This window comes from Triticum dicoccoides, chromosome 3B, assembly GCF_002162155.2.
Source record: "Triticum dicoccoides isolate Atlit2015 ecotype Zavitan chromosome 3B, WEW_v2.0, whole genome shotgun sequence".
Lineage (NCBI taxonomy): Eukaryota > Viridiplantae > Streptophyta > Magnoliopsida > Poales > Poaceae > Triticum > Triticum dicoccoides.
Window position 1 is genome coordinate 722994224 of NC_041385.1, and position 6566 is coordinate 723000789.

The 6566-nt window shown below is 48.4% G+C and overlaps 1 pseudogene; it reads left to right on the forward strand.

Annotated features, from left to right (window-relative positions):
- Nucleotides 1–1363: 1363 nt before the first annotated feature.
- LOC119281953 lies at nt 1364–2103 on the forward strand (annotated as a pseudogene).
- Nucleotides 2104–6566: the final 4463 nt, after the last annotated feature.

A 6566-nucleotide genomic window follows, 5' to 3' on the forward strand; every position in this document is an offset into this window, starting at 1 on the left:
GTCCATAGTCAGGAAACCATGACTATCTGTTGATCAACGAGCTAGTCAACTAGAGGCTCACTAGGGACATGTTGTGGTCTAAATATTCACACGTGTATTATGATTTCCGGATAATACAATTATAGCATGAATAAAAGACAATTATCATGAACAAGGAAATATAATAATAATCCTTTTATTATTGCCTCTAGGGCATATTTCCAACATTGTCCCCTAGGGGTTTCGTGAAACTCAATGTAGACGCCTCTTTTGACCATGACATGCTGAATGGTACGATCGTGGCGGTTTTGCGAGACGACAAAGGTAGGTTTATTGCATGAGGAAATGAAAAGATTGACCATTGCGCGGATGTTCTGATGGCAGAAGATTTAGCCCTCAAATTTGGGCTAACACTAGCGCAAAGGACAGGGTGCAATCGCCTAATCATCAACTCAGATAATCTAGAGGTGATTGAGACCATGCAGGATGGAGGACTGTCAACGGGTGCGGCAACGGCAATTTTCGATGGCTGCTTCCACTACGCATGTGATTTTATCATGACTAGATTCGAACATTGTAATAGAGAGGCAAATAGAGTAGCACATGAACTTGTTAAATTAGCTAGATTTCTTCAACTTCAGATTGGTTCGAGGAGCCTATCAATGAAATTATACTCTTCCTCACAAACGATGTATTGGTTATTTCTAATGAATAAAGTTTCGTTTTATTTTAAAAAAACTGCCTTCTTGTATTTGACTTTTTTCCAGAGGCCGATCGACGGAGGGGGAGAAAGCGTACGGCGTACTACTGAATATGGTTCAGTGCTATCTTTTTTTTTTGGACGAAGGATGTACCAACTCCCAAACACCATGGCGCTGCCCACTGAAACGAGACTATCATTGGTTGGCTTGGCCCAACCCCGTGCACACACGACGCAAATTGTGTGTGGCGCCAAGAATCGACCGATGGTGCGACGCAGCTCAGCAGTTTATCCTCTGCACAAGTGACACAAGTTCCAACCATCCAGCCAAGGTATCCCAGCCTATATGCACCACGACAGAAGTCCAATTTGCGTGCGGGCCAGAGGAACCTAGCCCCCGTTCACGTCACGCGCGACCCGCCCGCGCCCGCCGGGCCGCCACGCCCTACGTGTCTCCTGGGCTGCATGCCACCATCTCATCCCTATCCTTCCGTCCCGCCGCGGCGCGGCTCATCTACCCGCCTCTGTATGCGTACCGGCGCACGCCATGCCGTCATGCGATGCATGCACGCCTGCCGCGCGCCGCATCCTTCCAGCAATGCCTTTCCGTTCCGAGCACCGCCCGCAGCACGGCTCTATATATGCCGCCCACGGCACCGCCCACGGCACCGCACACGACACACCTGAGTATTCATCCTCATCAAGGAGCACAGCGTCAGTGCTAAGTAGCATCAGACCACCAGTGATCTAGCTAGGACAGACATAGTGCACGTGAAATGGCTCGGGTGATCGGTGCCTCCACCGCCTGCGCGCTCGTCCTCGTCCTGTTCGTGGCGTGTGCCGCGTCCGCAGCGCGCACAGAACCGCGCGCCGCGCGGCAGCTGTGGGACGACGGGAGGAAGGTAGGGGGAAGGACGGAGGTGACGGACGTGGAGGGCGATAGGGAGGTGCAGTAGCTGGGCCGGTACTCCGTTGAAGAGCACAACCGGCGCCGGGAGGAGGGCTGCGAGGGCGGCGGCGGCGTCTGCGGCCGGCTGGAGTTCTCCCGCGTGGTGTCGGCGCAGCGCCAGGTGGTCTCCGGAATCAAGTACTACCTCCGCGTCGCGGCCGCCGAGGAGAACGGCGTCAGCGACGGCCGCGTGTTCGACGCCGTGGTGGTCGTCAAGCCCTGGCTCCAGTCCCGCGCGCTGGTCAGGTTCGCGCTGGCCGACTCCAAATGAGCAGCTGCATGCGCGATCGGACGAACTTGCGCGCCAGAGTATGCAATGTACACTCGAATAGCGAAGTGTGAGCTAGAGTTGACCGCCAGAGTATACAGGCGGTCAAAGTTTTGTTAGCTCTCCCGGATACAAAAGTTTTGCAAGAAGAGATGGGGGGGTGTCGAAATAAATACAATATACGATAAGAATGTTTTGCTTCTAGTACTAACTGATACCATGTGCTTCTAGTACAAACTTCATACACACGATCAAGATCGACAATGGGGAACTTGCTGAACATTCAGAGAAAGCCCAGGAAGTGCTCGATCATTTTGTGGATCTTCCAGGAGAAGAAAACGTGGACATGACTTATTGAAAAACTAGTTTCAATAAAGTCCTAATTCATGTCAAATTTTTTATATAATTTCAAATCAATATACACACAATGTTTATAAAAATTATTATGCTCTCACTTATTTCTTGTAAATACAAGCATCTTTACTTTAAATCAAAGTATCTAACCATTTCATCAAGGCAAAGATATCAAATTCACTATTCTTGCTTCAGTTTATTAAAGGATCTCTTGAAGTTTACACACTAACTAGCATCCTCTGGATTGACAAAATTATGGAAATTCTTTTGACAAAATTATGGGAATTCTTTTTGATATCCATCTATTATATCTTATAATTAAAATATGTAGTAATTGTTAGTTTAATTCGAATTGACTTTAAGACAGGGCAATCTCATCATAGTCAATTCCTTGATTTTTTCATAAACTATTTGCAACAACCAAGCTTCATAAAACATTTTTAACTTTGTCAGTTACCATTACTATAAGTTAGACTCTAAGTCTTCCGGAGGGTTTATCAAGTTGTAAACTTGAATTATCTATATGGGTATTATCTCGAATTACTTTGGTATGTAGCCAATTCTGGAGTCCGGGCCCACCAACCTTTGTTTGTGTTTTATAGGTTCATTGTTTGTTCAACAACATATCGTCTCCACACCATGAAGGTTTACACGAGTTTGCCCAACATATATAGTTCAATTGCAAGTTCGACCGAAATCTCCATATCTCATGTAGAGGCTTTCGTATCAATCATGGTAGGAAATCCTGGAACTACTTCCAGTGGTTCTTTCATTTGACCTGATGATGAAGAATCATTTGACCTACTCCTACCTGATTATATTCGACGAGTATGAAAATTACAAGAGTTGATCTACCTCGAGATCGTAATGGCTAACCCTCGATGTCTAGCCTATGAGGATTCCAGTGATGATGAAAAAAGAGGCCCTCTACGGACTAACTCCTCCAGTTTATATACACACCGGAGGGGGCCTAGGGTTTGTACAAGGTCGGTTCATCAGGGAAGGAAACCTTCAGACTCTATTCTTGTTGTCCACGCACTGAGAAGTCCCATCCGGACACGGTAGATAATCTTCAGCTTGATCCTGTACGGCCCATGCAACTCGGCCCATACTCCTAGGCCGGACACCTGAGGACCCCCGAATCCAGGACTCCCTTAGTAGCCCCCGAACTTGCCTTCAATGACGATGTAGTATGCGGACGCAAGTCTTCGGCTTTGCAAGGCGGGTTCCTCATTATATTCCGAATTGATGATAGTCCGACATCGGTTTCCGGGTCCAGTCTTTATGATTCCTCCCTGGCGTCGCCTCGATTTCCACGCGTCTGAGTTAATGCGAACGGTCTGTTATCCTATATTTTAATATTTCTGATAGGCACATGTCGCGCCTATAAAACGGGGTGAGATCTTCAAAACGCCATCTCACATCACACCAAGAGCAACAGAGCAAGGCACGGAAAAATTCAGACCATGGCGAGTGCCCCAGGCTCCTCCTCGCGCCCTCATGGCCCTCAAGAAGGGGACTGACAGAGTTGCTCCATATCCCACCTCCAGCTTAGTCGGCTCCAAACGCAAGGATATCTACCTCCCTTGGATCTAGTCTCCGTACGGGTGGGGTTAACCTCTATAGGTGTTGATGCATTGGCGGAGAATTTCCCCAATCCCAGCCAAGGGGAGAGGGTGTGCTTCATCTCATTCCTCTTAAGGGGCGTGGGATTCCCAATCCATCCCTTCCTTAGGGGCCTACTGGAACACTACGGGATCCAGGTGCACTACTTCACACCAGGTTCTATTTTACATATCTCTGGTTTCGTCGCCCTTTGCGAATTATTTTTGGGCTGCGAGGCTCACTTTGAACTATGGAAAAAGTTCTTCTGCCTAGTCCCCCGCCATCAGGGCGGCATGTCTATTTTTGAAGTGGGCGCCGCTGAAGTATGGCGCATAGCCGGATCCGGCTACCCAGTCGGGACTCTGAAGAAGGGATCCGCCGAATTGTCTTCGGAATGGTTCTATATCGATGATGTACCTCTTTCGGACCCTGTTCGGCGCGGACTGCCAGAATTTTCCAGCGCCCCCTTGAAGAAACTATATAGCTGGCGTCCCAAGTCCCCTGCTCAGGAGGACAGTGCGGAAGTGATGAGATTGGTAAACAAGGTCAAGGTACTGACCCATTCCGGACTCTCCATGGTGGAAGTTATGGCCATTGCGATACAGAGGTGTATCCAGCCACTTCAATCCAGGGTAACCCCCTTATGGAACTATAACAGGAAGGATGACGCATCCCGCTACAGGCGAAAGGGTCCGGATAGCCAAGCCGCATTAGCCGCAGCACTGGCCGACCTTTATAAAGGAGAAGAAGAAGAATTCCTTCGTTTAAATTGCCGAGAAGCCTTCTCCATGTACGGTCCCATTGGATGGGTAAGTTTTCTAACCGCTCAGTACTCTTTTACTCATGGAGATGCATTGACTGAATACCCTGGTTACTTTTTTAAATAGTCATAGAGGCAAATTGTCGAGAAGATTAACTGCCCCACCCTCTAGCCAGATGATCACGATCGCAATGAGGACCCCGGATTCCATAAGGATCCGGAAATATTTGTAGAGTTTGAAGATGGAGTATACTATCAGGCGCCTTGACGGCTCAGAGGTAGCTATTGCGGCTGACTACCCTGACATCTATCCTTTCGTAAAGGTAAGTATTCGAGAATTGTATTGTCAGGGAAGAGAGATACTTCTGCTCGTCTCTTTATCCTCTGCATTGGACCATGTTTCACAGGATCGGCGCTCAGCGAGCCGTACTCGAGGGCAGGCGACCAAGAGAAGGTCAGCACCTTCGCGGAAGGTTCGTGCGAAACGAAAGGAAGTCAGAAGCGCCACCGAACCTACTTCTATCATCGCAGGAGGGGTATACAGCGAACCGTGAGTAAGATCCCAGCCAGCCGAGCCGCGGCTAATGCGGCGCTGGAGATACAACCTGGGACGGGGGCACATGCTGATGCGACACAAACTCGTTCGTCTCACGGAGAGCCAGATGAGATGTACGTTACCAACTCCGAAGTCGAGAGTGCGATGAATCATCGTCACTTAAAAGGAACCTTGCGCACCCCTGCCTTAATGGAGTCAGAGTTTACTGCCCTAAGCACTGTAGGTGCATATATCTGAGCTGCCTGGGACGGACTCACCGGGGTCGCTCGCCTATTCTCAAAGGATATGCAGGTACAAATTTTTGTGAACTTAGTGGATAGATAGTAGTAGCCCCTGAGACATAAAGCGGGGGAACCAAACCGATTGAAGGATCGTTTGATGACCGCAGGTTCTCAAGGAGAAGAACAAAGTGTTGACCCAGGAGCTCAAGACAAGCCGGACACAGCTAAATGCAGCTGTCTCCGAGCTTGAAGAAATAAAGAGTGCCCCAATGTATTACGACAAAGATAAGAAACTAGAAGAAGAGGTGAAGAAACATGCCGAAGAGATAAAGAGCTTGAAGGCTCAACTTTTGGAGTCACAACAGGAAAACCAGAAGTTAAAGGGCGACATATTTGGTATGACTTGTGAACCATCCGTATTATTGATATAATCGTATAATGCAGAATGCTATAGTTCAGTTGATGCATGTATGTTGACCGACCGCCCCGAAGAAGAAATGCCCGTCCTACAAAGCGACGTTCTGAAGGAGCTGGCGAACCTTCACGAGCGTGCTCGGAAGGCTATGAAGAACATGGCCAAAGCCTTATGGCCTTCCGACGTCCCTCCAGAAAGTATGGAGGGGTTGGCTGATCAATTCAAGGGTGTCCGGCGTCGTTTCGAGCTGTGGAAGACGTCCGCGTGCCAATGAAGGTGCTCGAGAGGCATGAGCCATGGTGAAGACATGCTATACCGGTCTTGACCCGAACCATATGGCAAGAGTTGGGTCGCAGGGACCTAATGGGAAGGAAATTCCCGCAAGCTTGGTATACGACCAAGTAATGACAACAGCGAAATTTTCGCAACAAGATTGTAAATTAGATAGTCTACTCGATGTCGTCGAGAGGGAGTAGGCATTCGATCCGATGTACCCATGTACTTTATGACCGAACTTATCTCCTATCGAATTGTACGAAAATTTTGTCATCGCAGACCTTCGGCTTCTTCCTCCGAACCAAGAAGTTGGAGTGTGTAAGTGCATCTAGTGCCACCCCTAGTTGGTTTTGGAGTATTGGCAACAAACTTTGTTGAGGGACTAATGTGTTTGTGAGAATTGCAGGATAACACAGGTAGTAGTCCCATATTGATTTGGTTTACCTACCAGAGATGGCCCCTAAAAATGTGTGAAGACATTGA